At 47.2% G+C, this 22,365-nt stretch overlaps 1 protein-coding gene across 3 annotated transcripts in view; it reads left to right on the top strand.

Annotated features, from left to right (window-relative positions):
* Window positions 1–22,365, top strand: part of septin3 (septin 3) — a 102,229-nt gene that overhangs the window by 5,609 nt on the left and 74,255 nt on the right. The window contains exon 1 of one of the 3 annotated variants that reach the window (XM_078237680.1): window positions 12,673–12,691. The exons of the other annotated variants lie outside the window; for them this stretch is intronic. The gene's annotated coding sequence lies outside the window, so the exon portion shown is untranslated. Of the gene's footprint in view, window positions 1–12,672; window positions 12,692–22,365 lie in introns of those variants that run through there. 3 annotated transcript variants of the gene reach the window in all.

Below are 22,365 nucleotides of genomic sequence, written 5' to 3'. Positions count from 1 at the left end.
CGGCCTTAAAAAAACATTGTGGTGGGGAGAGGGGGGTAAGGGGAGGGGGGTGATCTAACCAGAATTTGGCAAAGTGTCAGGTTCAGTCAGAAAACTGACACAGGTTCGATTCCCGGCTCGAGTCACTGTCTGTGCGGAGTCTGCACGTTCTCCCCGTGTCTGCGTGGGTTTCCTCCAGTGTCCCGGTTTCCTCCCACAGTCCAAAGATGAGGTGAGGTTGATTGGCCATGGTAAATTAACCCTAATGTCAGGGGGATTAGCAGGGTAAATATGTGGCGTTACGGGGATAGGGCCTGAGCGGGATTGTGGTCAGTGTAGACTGGATGGGCCGAATGGCCTCCTTCTGCACTGTAGGGATTCCATGTAAGTCTCCAGTTGCAAACATCAGTTTCTTCTCCAGCCCCTTTACAGAAGACCAGAGTGGGCGTGGTTAACGCTGTCACTCTGGGGGTGGCGAGGTCCATCAGGGCGGGGCAGGGTGGGCAGGGCGGGATGGGGGCGGGGTCTCTTAAAATCAGCAACAATCTCCACGGAGATTGGGACGCCATCTTTAAAGGAAGTACCAATGAGAAATTCTTCCACAGCCCCCCCAGACACCTCCCCCCACTATGGAGGTACGGAGAGTTCTTCCCAAACAATCATCGCTGGCATTTCAACACGCCCCCCCCTGCCCCGCCCACCCTTCTTCAGTGGCCGTTCTCTCTCCCACTGTCCGCCCCTCCTGCCCCCACTACCCATAAATTAACCCCCCCCCCCAAGGGCCTCCACTAGGGTCCAGTCCTGGCACTGCCCTCTGGCACTGTCGCTGGAAGAAGTTGGCAGTGCCAGGTTGGCAGTGCCTGGCCCATGTCCCTCTCCCCTGGGCTATACTTACCTTTGCCCCCCCCCCTGGGGGGAGGGGGGGTTTCCCCACGGCAGGTTTGCGTTTTTAACCTGTCATGGTGTCATGTCAGTGTGGGAGGGATATAACGTGTGGGCGGGGGGGGGGGGGGGGGGGGGGGGGGGGGGGGGCGGGGGAGGAGGGAGGAGGGGGGTAATGTGGCAAGGGCGGTGGGCTACATAATTAGATTTAAATTTATTAAAATCTATTCAAATCAGATTCACGGCCATTATGAGCATGATCCTGATTACATTGCCGGCGAGGGGTGGGGAGAAAGGGAACTCGCGATCGTGCCAGCGAGAGTCGCAATTTGCAGTTCTCTCTGGATTCCACGCCCCCCAGCAGCAATCGCGTCCGCAGAGAGTGTGGGCTCAAGATCCCGCCCCGGGTGCTTTGTTTAGAGTTTGGTTGAACTTTACCCTTTGCTAACTGTACAATATTGGAGATATAGGAAGGAAAGGCTGACAGTCAAGCAATGTCCAATCAAGTAACAAAGAGACTTCTCGCCAATAGTGGAAAGTCAGGGTGCCATGGCAATAGGCAGCCAATGACAGGAAGGCAGATCGAAAGAAATAAGAGCAGGAGCAGGCCATTCGGCCCATCAAGGCTGTTCCAAAGAGGTGGATGAGGGTAAAGCGGTTGATGTGGTGTATATGGATTTCAGTAAAGCGTTTGATGAGGTTCCCCATGGTAGGCTATTGCAGAAAATACGGAGGCATGGGATTGAGGGTGATTTAGGGTTTGAATCAGAAATTGGCTAGCTGTAAGAAGACAGAGGGTGGTGGTTGATGGGAAATGTTCATCCTGGAGTTCAGTTACTAGTGGTGTACCACAAGGATCTGTTTTGGGGCCACTGCTGTTTGTCATTTTTATAAATGACCTGGATGAGGGCGCAGAAGGCTGGGTTAGTAAATTTGTGGATGATACTAAAGTCGGTGGAGCTGTGCACAGTGCGGAAGGATGTTGCAGGTTACAGAGGGACATAGATAAGCTGCAGAGCTGGGCTGAGAGGTGGCAAATGGAGTTTAATGCGGAAAAGTGTGAGGTGATTCACTTTGGAAGGAGTAACAAGAATACAGAGTACTGGGCTAATGGTAAGATACTTGGTAGTGTGGATGAGAAGAGAGATCTCAGTGTCCATGTGCATAGATCCCTGAAAGTTGGCACCCAGGTTGATAGGGTTGTTAAGAAGGCGTACAGTGTGTTAGCTTTTATTGGTAGAGGGATTGAGTTTCGGAGCCATGATGTCATGTTGCAGCTGTACAAAACTCTGGTGCGGCCGCACTGGAGTATTGCGTACAGTTCTGGTCGCCGCATTATAGGAAGGATGTGGAAGCATTGGAAAGGGTACAGAGGAGATTTACCAGGATGTTGCCTGGTATGGTGGGAAGGTCTTATGAGGAAAGAGAGAAGAAGGTTAAGAGGTGACTTAATAGAGGCATACAAGATGATCAGAAGATTACAGGGTGGATAGTGAGAGCCTTTTTCCTCGGATGGTGATGGCTAGCACGAGGGGACAGAGCTTTAAATTGAGGGGTGATAGATATAGGACAGATGTCAGAGGTAGGTTCTTTACTCGGAGAGTAGTAAGGGCGTGGAATGCCCTGCCTGCAGCAGTAGTGGACTCGTCAACATTAAGGGCATTTAAAGGGTCATTGGATAAACATATGGATGATATTGGAATAGTGTAGGTTAGATGGGCTTTAGATTGGTTTCACAGGTCGGTGCAATATTGAGGGCCGAAGGGCCTGTACTGCGCTGTTATGTTCTATGTTCTATGTTCCACCAGCGACTAAAATAATGGCTGATTTGATGGTGGCCTTAACTGGGGGGTGGGGGGGGGGGGGGGAGAGAGAGAGGGGGCGGCATGGTGGTTAGCACTGCTGCCTCACAGCTCCAGGGATCCGCGTTCAATTCTGGTCTGCGTGGGTTTCCTCCGGGTGCCCCGGTTTGCTCCCACAGCCCAAAGATGTGCAGGTTAGGTTGATTGGCCCCTTAGTGTCGGGGGATTCGGAGGGTCACGGGGATAGGGCCTGGGAGGGATTGTTGTTGGTGCAGGCTCGATGGGCCAAGAGGTCTCCTTCTGCACTGTAGGGATTCTATGATTCTATGATTCTTAATTTCACATTGCTGTGGCTCTGGAGTCACATATAGGCCAGAGTGGGTAAGGACGGTAGATTTCCTTCCTAAAGGACATTAGTGAGCCAGACATTTCCACCGTCTAGATTATTAGAACATAGAACATAGAAAGCCACAGCACAAACAGGCCCTTCGGCCCACAAGTTGCGCCGATCACATCCCCACCTCTAGGCCTATCCATAGCCCTCAATCCCATTAAATCCCATGTACTCATCCAGAAGTCTCTTAAAAGACCCCAACGAGTTTGCCTCCACCACCACCGACGTCAGCCGATTCCACTCACCCACCACCCTCTGAGTGAAAAACTTACCCCTGACATCTCCTCTGTACCTACCCCCCAGCACCTTAAACCTGTGTCCTCTCGTAGCAACCATTTCAGCCCTTGGAAATAGCCTCTGAGAGTCTACCCTATCCAGACCTCTCAACATCTTGTAAACTTCTATCAGGTCACCTCTCATCCTTCGTCTCTCCAGGGAGAAGAGACCAAGCTCCCTCAACCTATCCTCATAAGGCATGCCCCCCAATCCAGGCAACATCCTTGTAAATCTCCTCTGCACCCTTTCAATGGCTTCAACATCTTTCCTGTAATGAGGTGACCAGAACTGCGCGCAGTACTCCAAGTGGGGTCTAACTTAAATGGCCTCCTGAATGTTCTGTCTCGACCACCACCATTCCTGTGCTGGGGTTAACTGGAGGTTATGATGTGGAGATGCCGGCGTTGGACTGGGGTAAGCACAGTAAGAAGTCTCACAACACCAGGTTAAAGTCCAACAGGTTTATTTGGTAGCAAATACCATAAGCTTTCGGAGCGCTGCTCCTTCGTCAGATGGGGTGGATATTTGTTCTCCAACAGTGCACAGACACAGAAATCAAGTTACAGAATACTAATTAGAATGCAAATCTCTACAGCCAGCCAGGTCTTAAAGGTACAGATAATGTGGGTGGCGGGAGCATTCAACACTGGTTAAAGAGATGTGTATTGTCTCCAGACAGAACAGCTAGTGAGATTCTACAAGCCCAGGAGGCAAGCTGTGGGGGTTACTGATAATGTGACATAAATCCAACATCCCGGTTTAGGCCGTCCTCATGTGTGCGGAACTTGGCTATCAGTTTCTGCTCAGCGACTCTGCGCTGTCGTGTGTCGTGAAGGCCGCCTTGGAGAACGCTTACCTGAAGATCCAAGGCTGAATGCCTGTGACTGCTGAAGGGCTTGTAGAATCTCACTAGCTGTTCTGTCTGGAGACAATACACATCTCTTTAACCTGTGTTGAATGCTCCCTCCACCCACATTATCTGTACCTTTAAGACCTGGCTGGCTGTAGAGATTTGCATTCTAATTAGTATTCTGTAACTTGACTTCTGTGTCTGTGCACTGTTGGAGAACAGATATCCACCCCATCTGATGAAGGAGCTGTGCTCCGAAAGCTTATGGTATTTGCTACCAAATAAACCTGTTGGACTTTAACTTGGTGTTGTGAGACTTCTTACTTAACTGGAGGTTTCCAGCCCTAGTTTTAGTAATGGTGACCATGAAACTATCATCAATTTTCGTTCAAACCCATCTGGTTCACTAATGTTCAATTAATGATCCGTTGAGCTTGGGTGGGTTTTTCTGGTCTGGGAACATCTTGCCCGAGCTTTCAAATTCCAGATTTATTCATCAAATTGAAATTCCCCCAGCGGCCGTGATGGGATTTGAACCCAGGTCCCCCAGAGCATTAGCCTGGACCCCTGGATATCCACCACACCACCATCTCCCCATAGTCTGGTGATTATAGGACTACACAATCTAGACGATGGAAATATCAACGTTGTCCACACAATGAGATTGGAACGAGGGTTTTTCATGTGGGTCCTTTACAGACAACAATCTCACAGAATTGAGAATTTTTTGACAGATTGTATTTAATGACAAGAAGCCCCTCCCCCAGGGCCAGGTTTGCTAACTGACGTTTGCTCAGTTTATTCCTGCACCAGGGATGGAGATCCAGCCTCAGTTAAGATCAAAGAACAAGGAAATTTACAGCACTGGACAGGCCCTTCGGCCCTCCAAGCCTGCACCGACCATGCTGCCCGACTTCACTAAAATCCCCTCCTCTTCCGGGGACCATATCCCTCTATTCCCATCCTATTCATGTATTTGTCCAGACGCCCCTTAAAACTCACTATCGTATCTGCTTCCACTACCTCTCCGGCAGCGAGTTCCAGGCACCCACCACCCTCTGTGTAAAAAACTTGCCTCGTACATCTCCTTTAAACCTTGCCCCTCGCACCTTAAACCTCTGCCCCCTAGTAATTGACTCTTCCACCCTGGGAAAAAGCTTCTGACTATCCACTCTGTCCATGCCCCTCATAATCTTGTAGACTTCTATCAGGTCGCCCCTCAACCTCCGTCGTTCCAGTGAGAACAAACCAAGTTTCTCCAACCTCTCCTCATAGCCAATGCCCTCCATACCAGGCAACATCCTGGTAAATCTTTTCTGTACCCTCTCCAAAACCTCCACATCCTTCTGGTAGTGTGGCGACCAGAATTGAACACTATATTCCAAGTGCGGCCTAACTAAGGTTCTATAAAGCAGCAACATGACTTGTCAATTTTTAAACTCAATGCCTCGGCCAATGAAGGCAAGCATGCCATATGCCTTCTTGGCTACCTTCTCCATCTGTGTTGCCACTTTCAGTGACCTGTGTACCTGTACACCCAGATCCCTCTGCCTATCAATATTGTTAAGGGTTCTGCCATTTACTGTATATTTCCTATCTATTATTCTAAAATACATTACCTCACATCCCTCACTCTCTATCTTCACCTCACTCTCTATCTTCACCTCACTCTCTATCTTCACCTCACTCCCTCAAGTCTTATGAGTATTTACAAAGACTAACATCTTCATAATCCTCACTTTGGATTTGCTCAAGACCTCCTGCTATGGACACCATTCTCACGAGGGTTAGCATCTTCTGGGACTGAATGGCCTCTCTAATATTGAATAAACACAGATGCATTGTTTATATCTGGATTCTGCTTGTTTCTCTCCACAATGAGTGACTTATGGAGTCTTTGCTGTTCAGGACACATCTCCCAGACAGTCTGCTGCTGTCCCCTGCCAGCTGCCGTCTTTGACTCAGATCCGGACTTGTGTCTAATCACCATGCGAGATATGTACAGCTGACGTGAGCCCAAGCAGCATTATGGGTCAGCTTTGGGTTAACGGGTAGCATTAGTCCCACTCCAGCCCCATCCAACCCCGACTGACAGCTCAATGCAGCACTGTGGGAGTTCTACACTGTTGGAGGTGCCGTCTTTCATAGAATCATAGAATCCTACAGTGCCATTCGGCCCATTGAGTCTGCACCAACCAAAATCCCACCCAGGCCCTATCCACAGAACCCCATGCATTTACTCTATCTAGTCCCCCTGGCTCAGGGGCAATTTAGCATGGACAATCCACCTAACTTGCACATCTTTGGAGTGTGGGAGTACCCAGAGGAAACCCACGCAGACACGGGGAGGACGTGCAGACTCCACACAGACAGTGACCCAAGCCGGGAATTGAATCCGGGTCCCTGGCACTGTGAGGCAGCAGTGCTAACCACCGTGCCACCGTGCCGCCTGGATGAGGCATTACACTGAGGCCCTGTCAGCCTCCCGGGTGAATGTAAAAGATCGCTTGGCGCTATTTGAAGGAGGGTTGGTCTGGTGTCCTGCACTATGTGACCACTGAAAGGAATGCGACCTCAACCAATAAGGATTCTTCAACCAACAGAACCAATAACTCAGTACAGGAAGCGGAGTCATCCTGTGGTGTGTGGGGTTGGGTCGGGCCAGTACTGATGGAATAACAATGTGAGGAATGCCATGGTGCAGGAAGCTTGTTCCTCAGTACCTGAGGCGAATACATTAACCCTTCCCTTGTAAGGACAGTGTCACAGCCTGCAGAATGTCTGCACATCCTCCAGCTTGAGAGTTTCACTGGCAAACATCTGGATACAAGCCATTCGCACCTGGCCCGGGAGCTGGAACAAACAGGGAAAATCACAACTGATGTTAACATCTGGGCAGAAACAGATCCATTGAGTTTGCCCTGGTTAGTTTGTTGAGGAAAGTAAAATGGTTATTCGCATCCCCTCCCCCGTGGTAGTGTGGCCCCTTTCAGGGGCAGGTGTCCCTGGGTCACGGGACCCGACTGGGGCCTTGTGGTGAACCATCGTTGGTTCCCACTGGATAGTGCTGAGCCAGGGGCTGGCCAGGACTACAAGGATGTACATATGTTACTGTTGGATTGTGCTATTGTTGCTGTTGGGTTAGGGTGGGGTTGTTACACCTTGTGGTGTTGTGGCACATCCCAGTCGGGCTCCGCCTCCTGGGAGAGGTATAAGAGTCCCTGCTCTGGCCGGGACCCCTTCAGTCTGGGATAGTGTATATAAGTTCTGGTAGTTTCATTAACAGTAAATAAAAGCCTTTCATTTACTGAGCTTCAAGCCTCGTGTCTGAATAGCGCATCGGGCCTATCAGGAGGGGCTGCATGAACTATTACCTATTGGGCGTTAGGGCACGGGTCCTGGTAAGCGTGAATCCAAAAGAGAAAACGCTGGAAAATCTCAGCAGGTCTGGCAGCATCTGTAAGGAGAGAAAAGAGCTGAGGTTTCGAGTCCAGCTGACCCTTTGTCACAGCTGAATATTGTGAACCCGGGAGTGGGTGGAACTAGACCTGCACTGAGCTTGTTTATATATAGTTTATCTTTCCTTCAATAAATCACCGCTGCGATTCGAGGCTTCCTTGTCGTGATACCTGGCGCTACAACAACACCCCCCATGGGCATTTGTTGCTTCCTAACAGAGGATTGCCCATCTCCCATTAGCAGAGGGCAGAATCATCTGTGATGCCACTGCAGTCAAATATCCCGCTGATAATCCTGCTGCCCACATTCATGCTGTGAGAGTGGGCTTTGCCCAGTGAGGGGTGGCCAGCTGGCACCAGATAAAACGCAGATCCCTCACCCCAGGAGAGAAAATGGGCAAACAAAACGCAACAGCAGCAGTGTGGAGGATGTTGCACATCGAGAGTTAACAGCGGCTGGGAACTGCGGCTGGCACACAAACGATTAGCATCACTGAAGGTGCTCCGAATCCTCGTGTGTGTGTGTGTTGCGGGCAAGGGTTGAGGCTGGGGGTCTCAGCTGTTTAGTGGGAGGAGGCAGCCTCTGTGAAGGGTGTGGAGGGAGGGACAGGAGCTGGGATGATGGAGCCAGAATCAATTAATATTCTGCTCACGTGACGTCAGTGTCAGACAACATCTCTTGTGGCCCAGGATCCCAGGAAACACAACAATATAATATCAGGTTATATCGATATCATATCAGCAAGGTTCTGGCGGCAGGAAGGCGAGTTGAGAAGGAAAAGAGGAATCCTTGTGGGTGTGAGCAGCCCTCCCAGATGTGGAAAGGTAACTCATTTTCCTCCATTTCTTTGTTGTGTTCTGTGCTGAGGCTGGGTGTATTCACCCTGCTTCATCTGTCTCTCGGCCACTGAATCTGATTTCTGTTTGATATTAACATATTTTCCCACAGCTGTCCTTTAATTTGTTAACTGGGGTGTTTTCCTGCTCCAAAAACCGAGAGGAAGGGGAATCCAATTTTGCTTTGGAAGTATTTAATAATTAACTATTTGGAGTCCACACAATATCCGACAAAATTCATCATTTTAAATTATTTTGAAGATGCAATAGATATTCCACTGCATCTTTGAAATGCAAATTCTATTATTCTCCTGATGCTCGTCACTGTTCACAGCCTGCTCCACATTTGAAAGCTTTGTCTAGAATGCTTTTAATTACAGCTTGTCTCAGTGTCAATGTCTGCTGCTCCCTCCCAGCGTCTGACAGTCAGTGGGGAAATCTCTACACTGTCAGATCACAGGGCAAAGGGAAATTCGCCAGTGTGTGTCTCTGGGCACAAACGGCATTACCCATTAACGGGCAGGTCTGAGTGTACAAACTGTGCTGTTTGAACAGTGAATCGGGGCCACTATTACCAACAGCTCTGCTTATCCTCAATAGTCCAAAAGATGTGCGGGTTAGGTTGATTGGCCATGCTAAATTGACCCTAGTTTTGGGGGGATTAGCAGGGTAAATATGTGGGGTTACGGGGATAGGGTGGGATTGTTGTCGGTGCAGGCTCGATGGGCCAAATGGCCTCCTTCTGTACTGTAGGGATTCTATGATTCTATGACACCCAATTGCAGGGGTAGGAGGGGGGGAGCTGCAACTTTACATTTTTCTATCACAAGAAAGAAACCTGGGTAACAGTAAAACCTTCAGCCAAACAGGCCCTTTCCAGGCTCCATTCAATGGGGGCAGTGAGAGTGAATGGATGATTGTCAATTGCTAAACTCTGCTCACTCAACCTGGTTGAAGGATGCTTGACCAGCTATAGATTTATCCCAGAATCCTTGTCTCTTTGAGTGTGTGTCAATCTCACAGTGAGATGAAATACAGACATCTCATTGGAGACATTTGCTCTCTAAAAATGTCCTGACAGGGAAAACTCCCTCTTTAAAAAATGTTAACATTCAAAAGGGGTTCCCAATCTCGCGAGACTGTCCTTTTTTAGGAGTTACCCCAACTGTGGAGTGAAATTTAGCTCAGTGGCAGGGCCGAAACCAGCCAAGATACTGATTTACAAACTGTCAGATTGTAAACCAGCCTGAGACTGCTTCCAGAGCTCTGTCCCCCAGTGTTAAACTATACAAACTGCAGCTTTGCAATATCCTTCCAAAGGGGTGGTCTGATCTGGGGTAGAAATTCACCCTGGAACTTTGGTACAGGAAAACCCGGGAGAAATTGATCACATGCAGATTCTGAGAGGCATATTCAAAATCATAGAATCCCGACAGTGCAGAAGGAGGCCATTTGGCCCATCGAGTCTGCACCGACCACAATCCCACCCAGGCCCTTTTCCTGTAACCCCGCATACTTACCCTGCTAATCCGCCCTGACACTAAGAGGCAATTTAGCATAGCCAATCCACCCAACTCGCACATCTTTTGGACTGTGGGAGGAAACCGGAGCACCCGGAGGAAACCCACGCAGACACGGGGAGAACGTGCAAACTCCACACAGACAGTGACCCAAGCCGGGAATTGAACTTGGGTCCCTGGCGCTGAGGCAGCAGTGCTAACCACTGTGCCACCGTGCCCCAATAGCGAGAAGATCCTTGTTCCGATGGGGCACATTTGGAGACACCCTCTCTGACAGGGGCCACGGTGGTTTGGATTTATCAGTAAGACAGGTTCGAACAGTAAGAGCCTTTCTTTTAATTGTATCTCAGTTGTGAGACGTCCAATTCTAAAAGAAACTGATCGTGAGTTTGCCTTACATAAGAACACAAGGGATAGGAGCGAGAGAAGGCCATTCAGCCCCTTGGGCCATCTCCAACATCCAAAATCTGCTATCTCGGCCTTAACAATATTCACTGACCTGACTTCCGTTGCTCTCTGAGGGAGAGAATTCTAATTCCCGCAAAGAGAAAAAATTCCTTCTCATCTCTGACTTAAATGGGAAACCCTTCTTCTGAAACAATGCCCCCTTGTTCTAGATTCCCCAGCGAGGGGAAACATCCTCTCAACAACACCCTATCAAGGCCCCTCAATATCTTATTTATTTTAGTAAGATCACCTCTCACTCTTCTGACTCTTCTTAACCTTCTTCTCTCTTTCCGTTAGAGAGAAGAAGGTTAAGAGGTGACTTAATAGAGGCATACAAGATGATCAGAGGATTAGATAGGGTGGATAGTGAGAGCCTTTTTCCTCGGATGGTGATGGCTAGCACGAGGGGACATAATTTTAAATTGAGGGGTGAGAGATATAGGACAGATGTTAGAGGTAGGTTCTTTACTCAGAGAGTAGTAAGGGCGTGGAATGCCCTGCCTGCAGCAGTAGTGGACTCGTCAACATTAAGAGCATTCAAATGGTTATTGGATAAACATATGGATGATATTGGAATAGTGTAGATTCGATGGGCTTTAGATTGGTTCCACTGGTCGGCGCAACATCGAGGGCCGAAGGGCCTGTACTGCGCTGTAATGTTCTATGTATGCCAATGAGTAGAGGCCCAACCTGCTCAACCTGTCCTTGTAAGACAAACTCCTTCATCCCAGGATTCAGACCATCAAGGTCTGAACTGCAATGCAGTATTGGAGTGTTACATAGAAACATAGAAACATTGAAGATAGGAGCAGGAGGAGGCCATTCGGTCCTTCGAGCCTGCTCCGCCATTCATCACGATCATGGCTGATCATCCAACTCAATAACCTAATCCTGCTTTCTCCCCATAACCTTTGATCTCATTCGCCCCAAGTGCTATATCCAGCCGCCTCTTCAATACATTCAATGTTTCGGCATCAACTACTTCATGTGGTAATGAATTCCACAGGCTCACCACTCTCTGGGTGAGGAAATGTCTCCTCACCTCCCTCCTAAATGGTCTACCCTGAATCCTCAGACTCTGGCCCCTAGTTCTGGACTCCCCCACCATTGGGAACATCCTCCCTGCATCTACCCTATCTATACCTGTTAGAATTTTATAAGTCTCTATGAGATCCCCCCCTCATCCGTCTGAACTCCAGCGAAAACAGTCCTAACCTAGTCAATCTCTCCTCATACATCAGTCCCGCCATCCCCGGAATCAGCCTGGTAAACCTTCGCTGCACTCCCTCGAGAGCAAGAACATCCTCCCTCAGAAAAGGAGACCAAAACTGCACACAATACTCTAGGTGTGACCTCACCAAGGCCCTGTATAATTGTAACAACACATCCCTGCTCCTGTACTCGAAACCTCTCGCAATGAAGGCCAACATACCATTTGCCTTCTTTACCGCCTGCTGCACCTGCATGCTTACCTTCAGCGACTGGTGCACAAGGACACCCAGGTCCCGCTGCACACTCCCCTCTCCCAATTTACAGCCATTCAGGTTGCAATCTGTCATCTTGTTTTTGCTGCCAAAGTGAATAACCTCACATTTATACAAATGTGTTGAGTGTTGTTGGAGCTGTAGTCATCCAGGCAAGTGGGGAGTATTCCATCACACTCCTGACTTGTGCCTTGTAGGTGGCGGACAGGCTTTGAGGTGTCAGGGGGTGAGTTACTCGTGACCTGCTCTTGTAGTCACAGTATGTAGATGGCTGGTCCAGCTCAGTTTCTGGTCAATGGTAACGCCCAGAATTTTGGTAATCTCACCCATGTCCTGTAAAGTTGCAGGAAGACTTGTTAAAAGTCAAGTGACTGTGATGATCAGATTCCCGACTTAAAAATGTCCTGCGATTAAAAAGGAATTTGGTGCTGTAACTGTCTCACTGGAAGAAGATCCTAAATGATGCAAAGCATGCCTGAAAGGGATTCTTGAAGAATATTCTTGAAGGTTATCTCAAAGCTTCTTGCGTGTTGGCCAAATGTTATGCTGAGGCAACAAACAGATCCGTTGTGTCTTATTCAGTGGTGGGCAGGCTTGAGGGGCTGAATGGCCTGCTCGCTGCTCCTAACTTGTATGTTTATAAACTCTTTAAAGAGTATTTTGTTGGTCCCTTATTTAACAGGAATCCTGTTTGTGAGGAGGTTTTAGTGTGCTGCTCGTCTCCTTTATGGGGCCATCTGCCAAGAGGGTCACATGATCCAGGTAACCAATCAGGGACCAGGGTGGGGGATCACACTAGCAAGTGTGGGCTTCTGTATCAGTTCGATCCTGGAAGCTGCCCAGCAGTTATGAGGCTGAAAGCCTCTGTATTATAGTTATTTGTAAATAAATATTGCAGTTGTTATTTGCCTAACTGGTGAACAGGAATTATTACACTGGCAACGAGGATAAAAGTTCCCAAAATCATGAGTATAAAGTCGCTGAAGTTCAGTTCAAGTTGAGAAACAGGACTGTTTTCAGATATGCCCCTATTTGGACGGATAGGTTCTTTTGATTCCTCTGTAGAAGGCAGGACGCAATACATTGAATGTTTGGGCTACTGTTTTCAGGCCAGTGGAATAGAGGAAGAGGGCAAGAGAAATGTAATCCCTCTGAGTGTGTGTGGCACCCAGGCCTACAATTTAATATACAGCCTCACATCCCCAAGTGTGCCCAACACTAAGTCACTCACTGAGATAATTCAGTTGGTGAAAACCACACGACCACCCAATAACATTACAGTGATTTAAGTTTAACTCCACCCGGAGGTCCCCTGGGGAAACTATTGCAACTTATATTACCAGGTTAAGACAAATCTCAGAGCATTGCCACTTTGGAGACACTCTCAACAATATGCTGCAGGACCGTTTAGTCTGCGGGGTAAATAATGATGCCATCCAAAGGAAGCTATTAGCAGAGGCAGATATAAATTTTAAGAAGGTGCTGGAGATGGTATTGGTGATGGAGAGCGTTGGAAAGGGCGCACGGGAGCTCCCGAATGTACAAAATGGCACGCTTTACCAGCTAGGGTGGGAAGCTGCAGTCAGCAGTGAAGCCAAAAGGAAGGTGCAATTTCAAAATGAAAAGCAAATTCAGCCAGGAACAGAGTGAAAAGATTTTTAAAAAGCCAATCAATGGCCTAGGATTGAAGTAGAGTGTAACCTGTGTTATGGTAATCACTCCCCTGAAACCGGCGGGTATAAAGAGACTGGATATTTCACCTGTCACAGGAGAGGTCATCGGTGTAAAAGTAGGTCTAGTCTGCCCAGTAACAAAGTCAGTAATACATCGCAAGCAAATAATATGCAAATGTCCAGTACTAAGGATTTAAACATGAACTCATTGTTCAGTGTGAGAGCGGGCAAGGTAACTCCCATTGCTGCGATTCTTTTGATAAACTTCATTGACTCTGTCTACACTTCCCACTGCCTCGGCAAAGCAGCCAGCATAATTAAGGACCCCACACACCCCGGACATTCTCTCTTCCACCTTCTTCCTTCAGGAAAAAGATACAAAAGTCTGAGGTTATGTAGCAACCGACTCAAAAACAGCTTCTTCCCTACTGCTGTCAGACTTTTGAATGCATTAAGTTGATTTTTCTCTACACCCTAGCCATGACTGTAACACTACATTCTGCACCCTCTCCTTTCCTTCTCTATGAACGGTATGCTTTGTCTGTATAGCGCGCAAGAAACAATACTTTTCACTGCACACCAATACACGTTCCAATAATAAATCAAATCAAAATCAAAAATTATTATGGGCAGTTTCTAACGGCAGATGCGACCTGTACGAAAAAGGACGGGTTGCATCTTAACTGGAAGGGCACTAACATCCTAGCAGGGAGATTTGAGCATGCAATTTGGTGGATTTAAACTGATAAGGCAGGGGTTTGGGATCCAAAGCGGCAGGACAACAAGTGAGCAGAAGGTGGAAGTCAACTGATTAAACAGTCAGTCGAAAAACAATGTTGCAGGAGGAGGAAAGTTAAAAGGACGAAATGTGCACCGAAATCTGGAGTAAGGATTAGAGATGAGGCTCAATGTTATCAGGGATCAGGGTGGAGAGAGTGAAAGATAAACCAGTAAAACTTAATTAAAGACCTTACACCTAAATGCACGCAGTATTCGAAACAAAGTTGACGATCTGACTGCACAAATAGTGGCAAACGGGTCTGACCTGGTGGGGATTACTGAAACGCCGTTACAAGAGAATCGGGACTGGGAGTTAAGGATATTCAGTATTCCGGAGGAACAGACGACAAGGAGTAGGAGTAGAGTCGCTCTATCGGTTCAGGATGACATCAAGGCTGTATTCAGAAGTGATATTGGCACTGGAGACCAGAATATTGAGTCAGTCTGGGTAGAAATAAGAAGCAAGGAAAGGAACACTTTGCTCGGAGTAATTTACAGTACTTTAGAAGTGGGGCATAGAATAAATCAGGAAATGAGGAGGGCTTGTGAAAATGGCACAAGGGTAATTATGGGCCTATTGATCGGATTAGCCAACTTGAGGAAGGGTTCATAGAGTGTATGAGGGCTGTTTCTTAGAGCAGCATGTTATGGAGCCAACCAGAGAACTGGTTTACTTTAGATCTGGTATTATCTAATGAGGAAGGATTGATTAATGGCCTTGTAGTTAAGGATCCACCTGGAAGTCGCACGGGATCAGAGGTGAGCTGGCAAGGTGGATACAAAACTGGTCAAAGAAGACAGAGGGTAGCAGTGGAAGGGTGCGTTTCTGAATGGAGGGCTGTGACAAGTGGCATTCCTCAGGGTTCAGTGCTGGGACCTTTGCTGTTTGTAATATATATAAATGATTTGGAGGAAAATGTAACTGGATTGATTAGCAAGTTTGCGGACGACACAAAGGTTGGTGGATTTGCAGATAGCGATGAGGACCATCAGAGGACACAGCAGGATATAGATCAGTTGGAGACTTGGGCGGAGAGATGGCAGATGGAGTTTAGAAACATAGAAACATAGAAACCTACAGCACAAAACAGGCCCTTCGGCCCCACAAGTTGTGCCGAACATATCCCTACCTTTTAGGCCTACCTAAAACCCTCCATCCTATTAAGTCCCATGTACTCATCCAGGAGTCTCTTAAAAGACCCGATAGAGTTTGCCTCCACCACCACTGACGGCAGCCGATTCCACTTGCCCACCACCCTCTGTGTGAAAAACTTCCCCCTAACATTTCCCCTGTACCTACCCCCAGCACCTTAAACCTGTGTCCTCTCATAGCAGCCATTTCCACCCTGGGAAAAAGCCTCTGAGAGTCCACCCGATCTATGCCTCTCAACATCTTATATACCTCTATTAGGTCTCCTCTCATCCTACGTCTCTCCAAGGAGAAAAGACCGAGCTCCCTCAGCCTATCCTCATACAGCATGCCACTCAATCCAGGCAACATCCTTGTAAATCTACTCTGCATCTTTTCAATCTTTTCCACATCCTTCCTGTAATGAGGCAACCAGAACTGAGCACAGTACTCCAAGTGGGGTCTGACGAGGGTCTTATATAGCTGCATCATTATCCCCGGACTCCTAAACTCAATCCCTCGATTGATAAAGGCCAGCACACCATATGCCTTCTTAACCATCTCCTCCACCTGCAGGGCCGATTTTAGAGTCCTATGGACCCGGACCCCAAGGTCCTTCTGATCCTCTACCGTACTAAGAGTCTTTCCCTTTATATTGTACTCCTTCATCCCATTTGACCTGCCAAAATGGACCACTACGCATTTATTTGGGTTGAAGTCCATCTGCCACTTCTCCGCCCAGTCTTGCATCCTATCTATGTCCCTCTGTAACTTCTGACATCCCTCCAGACTATCCACAACCCCACCAACCTTCGTGTCATCGGCAAACTTACCAACCCATCCCTCCACTTCCTCATCCAGGTCATTTATGAAAATGACAAACAGCAAGGGTCCCAGAACAGATCCCTGGGGCACACCACTGGTGACCGACCTCCAATTAGAAAAAGACCCATCTATACACACTCTCTGCCTCCTTTGGGCAAGCCAGTTTTGGATCCACAGGGCAGCAGCCCCTTGGATCCCATGCCCTCTCACTTTTTCTAGAAGTCTTGCATGGGGGACCTTATCAAACGCCTTGCTAAAATCCATATAAACCACATCTACCGCTTTCCCTTCGTCAATGTGTTTAGTCACATTTTCGAAGAACTCCACCAGGCTCGTAAGGCACGATCTGCCTTTGACAAAGCCATGCTGAGTATTCTTGAGCATACTAAACCTCTCTAAATGCTCATAAATCTTGTCCCTCAGGATCTTCTCCATCAGCTTACCAACCACTGAGGTTAGACTCACCGGTCGGTAATTTCCTGGGCTATCCCTATTCCCCTTCTTGAAAATAGGAACCACCTCCGCAATCCTCCAATCCTCCGGCACCTCTCCCATCTCCATTGACGATGCAAAGATCATCGCCAGAGGCTCTGCAATGTCTTCCCTCGCCTCCCACAGTAACCTGGGGTACATCCCACCTGGACCCGGCGACTTATCTATCTTGATGCCATTCAAAGATTCCAGCACAACCTCTTTGTTAAAGTCCACATACTCAATCTTTTCAGTCCACCGCAAGCCCACAGTACATCCACCCATGTTTAATCCAGACAAATGTGAGGTAATGCATTTTGGAAGGTCTAATACAGATGGGAAATATACAGTAAATGGCAGAACCCTTAGGAGTATTGATAGACAGAGGGATCTGGATGTACAGGTACACAGGTCACTGAAAGTGGCAATGCAGGCGGAGAAGGTAGTCAAGAAGGCATACGGTATGCTTGCCTTCATTGGCCGGGGTATTGAGTTTAAACATTGGCAAGTCATGTTGCAGCTTTATAGAACTTTAATTAGTCCGCACTTGGAATATAGTGTTCAATTCTGGTCGCCACACTACCAGAAGGATGTGGAGGCTTTGGAGAGGGTACAGGAAAGATTTACCAGGATGTTGCCTGGTATGGAGGGCATTAGCTATGAGGAGAGGTTGGAGAAACCTGGTTTGTTCTCACTGGAGTGACGGAGGTTGAGGGGGCGACCTGATAGAAGTCTACAAGATTATGAGAGGCATGGACAGAGTGGATAGTCAGAAGCTTTTTTCCAGGGTGGAAGAGTCAATTACTAGGGGACACAGATTTAAGGTGCGAGGGGCAAGGTTTAAAGGAGATATACGAGGCAGACTTTTTACACAGAGAGTGGTGGGTGCCTGGAACTCGTTGTCGGGGGAAGCAGATACGATAGTGACTTTTAAGGGGCATCTGGACAAGTACATGAATAGGATGGGAATAGAGGGATATGGTCCCTGGAAGGGTAGGGGGTTTTAGTTCAGTCGGGCAGCATGATCGGTGCAGGCTTGGAGGGCCGAAGGGCCTGTTCCTGTGCTGTAATTTTCTTTGTTCTTTGTTCTTTGAGTGATCACTGCATGATAGAATTCCAAATTCAGAGTGGAAGTGAGAGGACAGTATCACATAGTCGAGTTTTAGCATTGGACAAGGGTAATTATACAGACCTCGGGAAAGAATTGGCCCAAGTGGACTGGGCAAGAGTGTTAAAGGGGAGGACAATAGAAGAACAGTGACAGTTGTTTAGGGAGATATTAAATAGTTCTCAACTGAGCTACATTTCTGAGAGGAGGAGGAATTGCAATAAGGAAATCAAGGACAACGTAAGGGAAAAAATGAGGGCATATAATCCTGCAAACATTAGTGGTAGAGTGGAGGATTGGAAGAACTTCAAACACCAACAAAAGGTGATTAAATACAATATCAAAATTGCTAAAATGGACTAGGAAAGGAAACTGGCTGAAAACATAAACACTGACAGCAAAAGTGTCTATAAGTCTATAAAGAGGAAGAGAATAGTGAAAGTAGATGTTGGCCCTTTAGAGGATGGAAATGGTGGGGTAATAATGGTAATAATGAGAAACTCGGAGATGGCAGAGGCACGAAATAAATACTTTGTCTCTGTCTTCACAGTGGAAGATAATAATTCTGTCCCAAAAACTGCAGTCAGTACAGAGGAACTTGGTGAAATTACCATAACAAGAGAGAAGGTACTCAGTAAACTGAAGGGTTTTAAAGTAGATAAGTCCCTGGGACCTGATGGCCTACATATTAGGGTGTTAAAGGAAGTAAACACAGTAAGAAGTCTCACAACACCAGGTTAAAGTCCAACAGGTTTATTTGGTACCAAAAGCCACTAGCCTTCAGAGCGCTGCTCCTTCGTCAGGTAAGTGGGAGTTCTGTTCACAAACAGGGTATATAAAGACACAAACTCAATTTACAAAATAATGGTTGGAATGCGAGTCTTTACAGGTAATCAAGTCTTAAAGGTACAGACAATGTGAGTGGAGAGAGGGTTAAGCACAGGTTAAAGAGATGTGTATTGTCTCCAGACAGGACAGTTAGTGAGATTTTGCAAGCCCAGGCAAGTCATGGGGGTTACAGATAGTGTGACATGAACCCAAGATCCCGGTTGAGGCCGTCCTCATGTGTGCAGAACTTGGCTATCAGTCTCTACTCAGCGACTCTGCATTGTCATGTGTCGTGAAGGCGCCTTGGAGAACACTTACCCGAAGATCAGAATGCCCGTGACCGCTGAAGTGTTCCCCAACAGGAAGAGAACACTCAGGAAGAGAAAGGACATCCTTTCCTGCAGGGTGTCCCGAGGCATGGTACATTGGGGAGACCATGCAGACGCTACGACAACGGATGAATGAACACCGCTCGACAATCACCAGGCAAGAGTGTTCTCTTCCTGTTGGGGAACACTTCAGCAGTCGTGGGCATTCGGCCTCTGATATTCGGGTAAGCGTTCTCCAAGGCGGCCTTCACGACATGCGACAGCGCAGAGTCTCTGAGCAGAGACTGATAGCCAAGTTCCGCACACATGAGGACGGCCTCAACCGGGATATTGGGTTCATGTCACACTATCTGTAACCCCCATGACTTGCCTGGGCTTGAAAAATCTCACTAACTGTCCTGGCTGGAGACAATACACATCTCTTTAAACTGTGCTTAACCCTCCCTTCACTCACATTGTCTGTACCTTTAAGACTTGATTACCTGAAAAGACTCACATTCCAACCATTATTTTGTAAATTGAGTTTGTGTCTTTATATACCCTGTTTGTGAACAGAACTCCCACTTACCTGACGAAGGGGCAGCGCTCTGAAAGCTAGTGTGGCTTTTGCTACCAAATAAACCTGTTGGACTTTAACCTGGTGTTGTGAGACTTCTTACTGTGTTTACCCCAGTCCAACGCCGGCATCTCCACATCATGTTAAAGGAAGTGACAGCAACGATAGTGAATGCATTAGTTATGATATTCCTAAATTCCCTGGATTCCGCAAAGGTACCGGTGGACTGGAAATATGTTAATTTGACGCCTTTATTCAAGAAAGGAGATAGGCAAAAAGTGGGAAACTAGAGACCAGTTAGCTTGTCCTCTGTGGTGGGGAAGTTGCTGGAGTCAATCAGTGAGGGTGAGGTGACTGAGCATCTGGGAAAGCAAAGCTCAGTTCACCAGCGTCAGCACGGTTTTGTGAAGGACAAGTCTTGTTTGACAAACCTTTGAGGATGTAACCAGCAAGGTAGATAACGGGAATCTTGTGGACGTTATCTATCTGGACTTCCAGAAGGCATTTGAGAAGGTGCCACACAAGAGACTGACCCAGAAGGTTAGATCCCAAGGGGTTGGATGTAGAGTAGTGGTTTGGATTGAGGATTGGTTGACTGATAGGAAGCAGAGTGTTGGGATAACTGGGTCCTTCTCCTGTTGACGATCTGTAATCAGTGGGGTCCGGCAGGGTTCTGTTCTCGAACCAAACTATTTACAATCTATATCAATGATGTACAGGCAGAGACAGAGTGTAACATAGTGACATTTGCTCACAACACAAAAAATAGGTGGGAAAGCAGGATGTGATAAGGAGATAAAAAGTTTCCAAATTGACAGGCTAGGGGAATGGGCCAGAATCTGGCAGATGGAGTTTAATGTGGATAAATGCGAGATTATCCATTTTGGCTGGAAAAATAAAAGGGCAAATTATTATTTAAATGGGAAACAGATTCTTTACACTGGATCTGTTTTTTACACAGAGGGTGGTGGGTGCATGGAACTCGCTGCCGGGGGAGGTAGTGGAAGCAGATACGATAGTGACTTTTAAGAGGCGTCTGGACAAATAGAACATAGAACAGTACAGCACAGAACAGGCCCTTCGGCCCACGATGTTGTGCCGAGCTTTATCTGAAACCAAGATCAACCTATCCCACTCCCTATCATCCTGGTGTGCTCCATGTGCCTATCCAATAACCGCTTAAATGTTCCTAAAGTGTCTGACTCCACTATCACTGCAGGCAGTCCATTCCACACCCCAACCACTCTCTGCGTAAAGAACCTACCTCGGACATCCTTCCTATATCTCCCACCATGAACCCTATAGTTATGCCCCCTTGTAATAGCTCCATCCACCCGAGGAAATAGTCTTTGAACGTTCACTCTATCTATCCCCTTCATCATTTTATAAACCTCTATTAAATCTCATGAATAGGATGGGAATGGAGGGATATGGACCCCGGAAACGTTGGGGGTTTTAGTTCAGTCGGGCAGCATGGTTGGTGCAGGCTTGTAGGGCCGAAGGGCCTGTTCCTGTGCTGTAATTTTCTTTGTTCTTTTTCTATTCAAAAGGTGCCTGTGCAGTGGGATCTGGGTGTCCTTGTACATGAGTCTCAGAAAGTGGGTATAAAGATGCAGAATGTTATAAGGAAGGCAAATGGAATCTGGGCATTTATTGCAAAGGGTCTGGAGTATAAAAGTAGTGAAGGGTTGTTACAATTGTAGAAGGCATTGGTGAGATCACACTTGGAGTATTGCGTTCAGTTCTGGTCACCCTCTTTGAGGAAGGGTGTGGTGGCACTGGAGGTGGTTCAGAAGAGGTTCACTGGATTGATTCCAGGTTTGAAGGGGCTGTTGTTTGAGGAGCGGTTGAGTAGCTTGGGCTGGTACCCGCTGGAGTATCAAAGAATGAGGGGGGATTTGATTGAGATATAAAATACTCAAGGGGATTGATAAAATAAATGATAACCAAATGTTCCCCTTTCTGGAACAGTCTAGGACAAGAGGTCATAGTTGTAGAGTAAGAGGGGGGGAGGTTCAAGACAGAAATAAGGAGCAGCTACTTCTCACAGAGGGTTGTGAATCTTTGGAACTCACTGCCCCAGAGTGCAGTGGATGCAGAATGGATTCAAGAAAGAGATAGATAAAATATTTGATCAAAAGCGAGATAAAGGGCTATGGGGAAAAGGCAGGGAAGTGGAGTTAGGATGAGATGGAGATCAGATGAATTGGCCATGATGGACTGGGAAACATTACTGAAAGGAAGACAGTGGACGGGCAATGGCAGGCATTTAAAGAACAAATAGGTGAACTCCAGAAGTTGTTTATTCCTGTTTGACGCATGAGTAATAAGGGAATTGTGGCCAAACCAGGGCTTACAAGGGAAATTAGAGATAGTATCAGAAGAAGCATACAAATAGGCAAGAAAAAGCATAGACCCAAGGATTGGGAGCAGTTTAAAATTCAGCAAAGGAGGACCAAAGGATTGATTCAGAAGGGGAAAATAGAGTATGAAAGTAAGCTAGTGAGGAACATAAAAACTGACTGTAAAAGTTTCTATCGATATGTAAAGAGAAAAAGATTTGACAAAAGTGAATGGTCAGAAACGGGAGAATTCATAACGGGGAACAAAGAAATGGCTGAGGAATTAAATTTGTATTTTGCTTCAGTCTTCACAAAGGAAGACATGAATAATGTACCAGAAGTGCTGAGAGAAACATGTTTTAGTGAGGAGCTGAAGGAAATCAGCATTCGTAGAG

Source organism: Mustelus asterias, chromosome 21 (assembly GCF_964213995.1).
Source record: "Mustelus asterias chromosome 21, sMusAst1.hap1.1, whole genome shotgun sequence".
Taxonomy (NCBI): Eukaryota; Metazoa; Chordata; class Chondrichthyes; order Carcharhiniformes; family Triakidae; genus Mustelus; species Mustelus asterias.
Note: the sequence above shows the minus strand (reverse complement) of the source record. Positions and strands in the feature narration are given on the sequence as shown.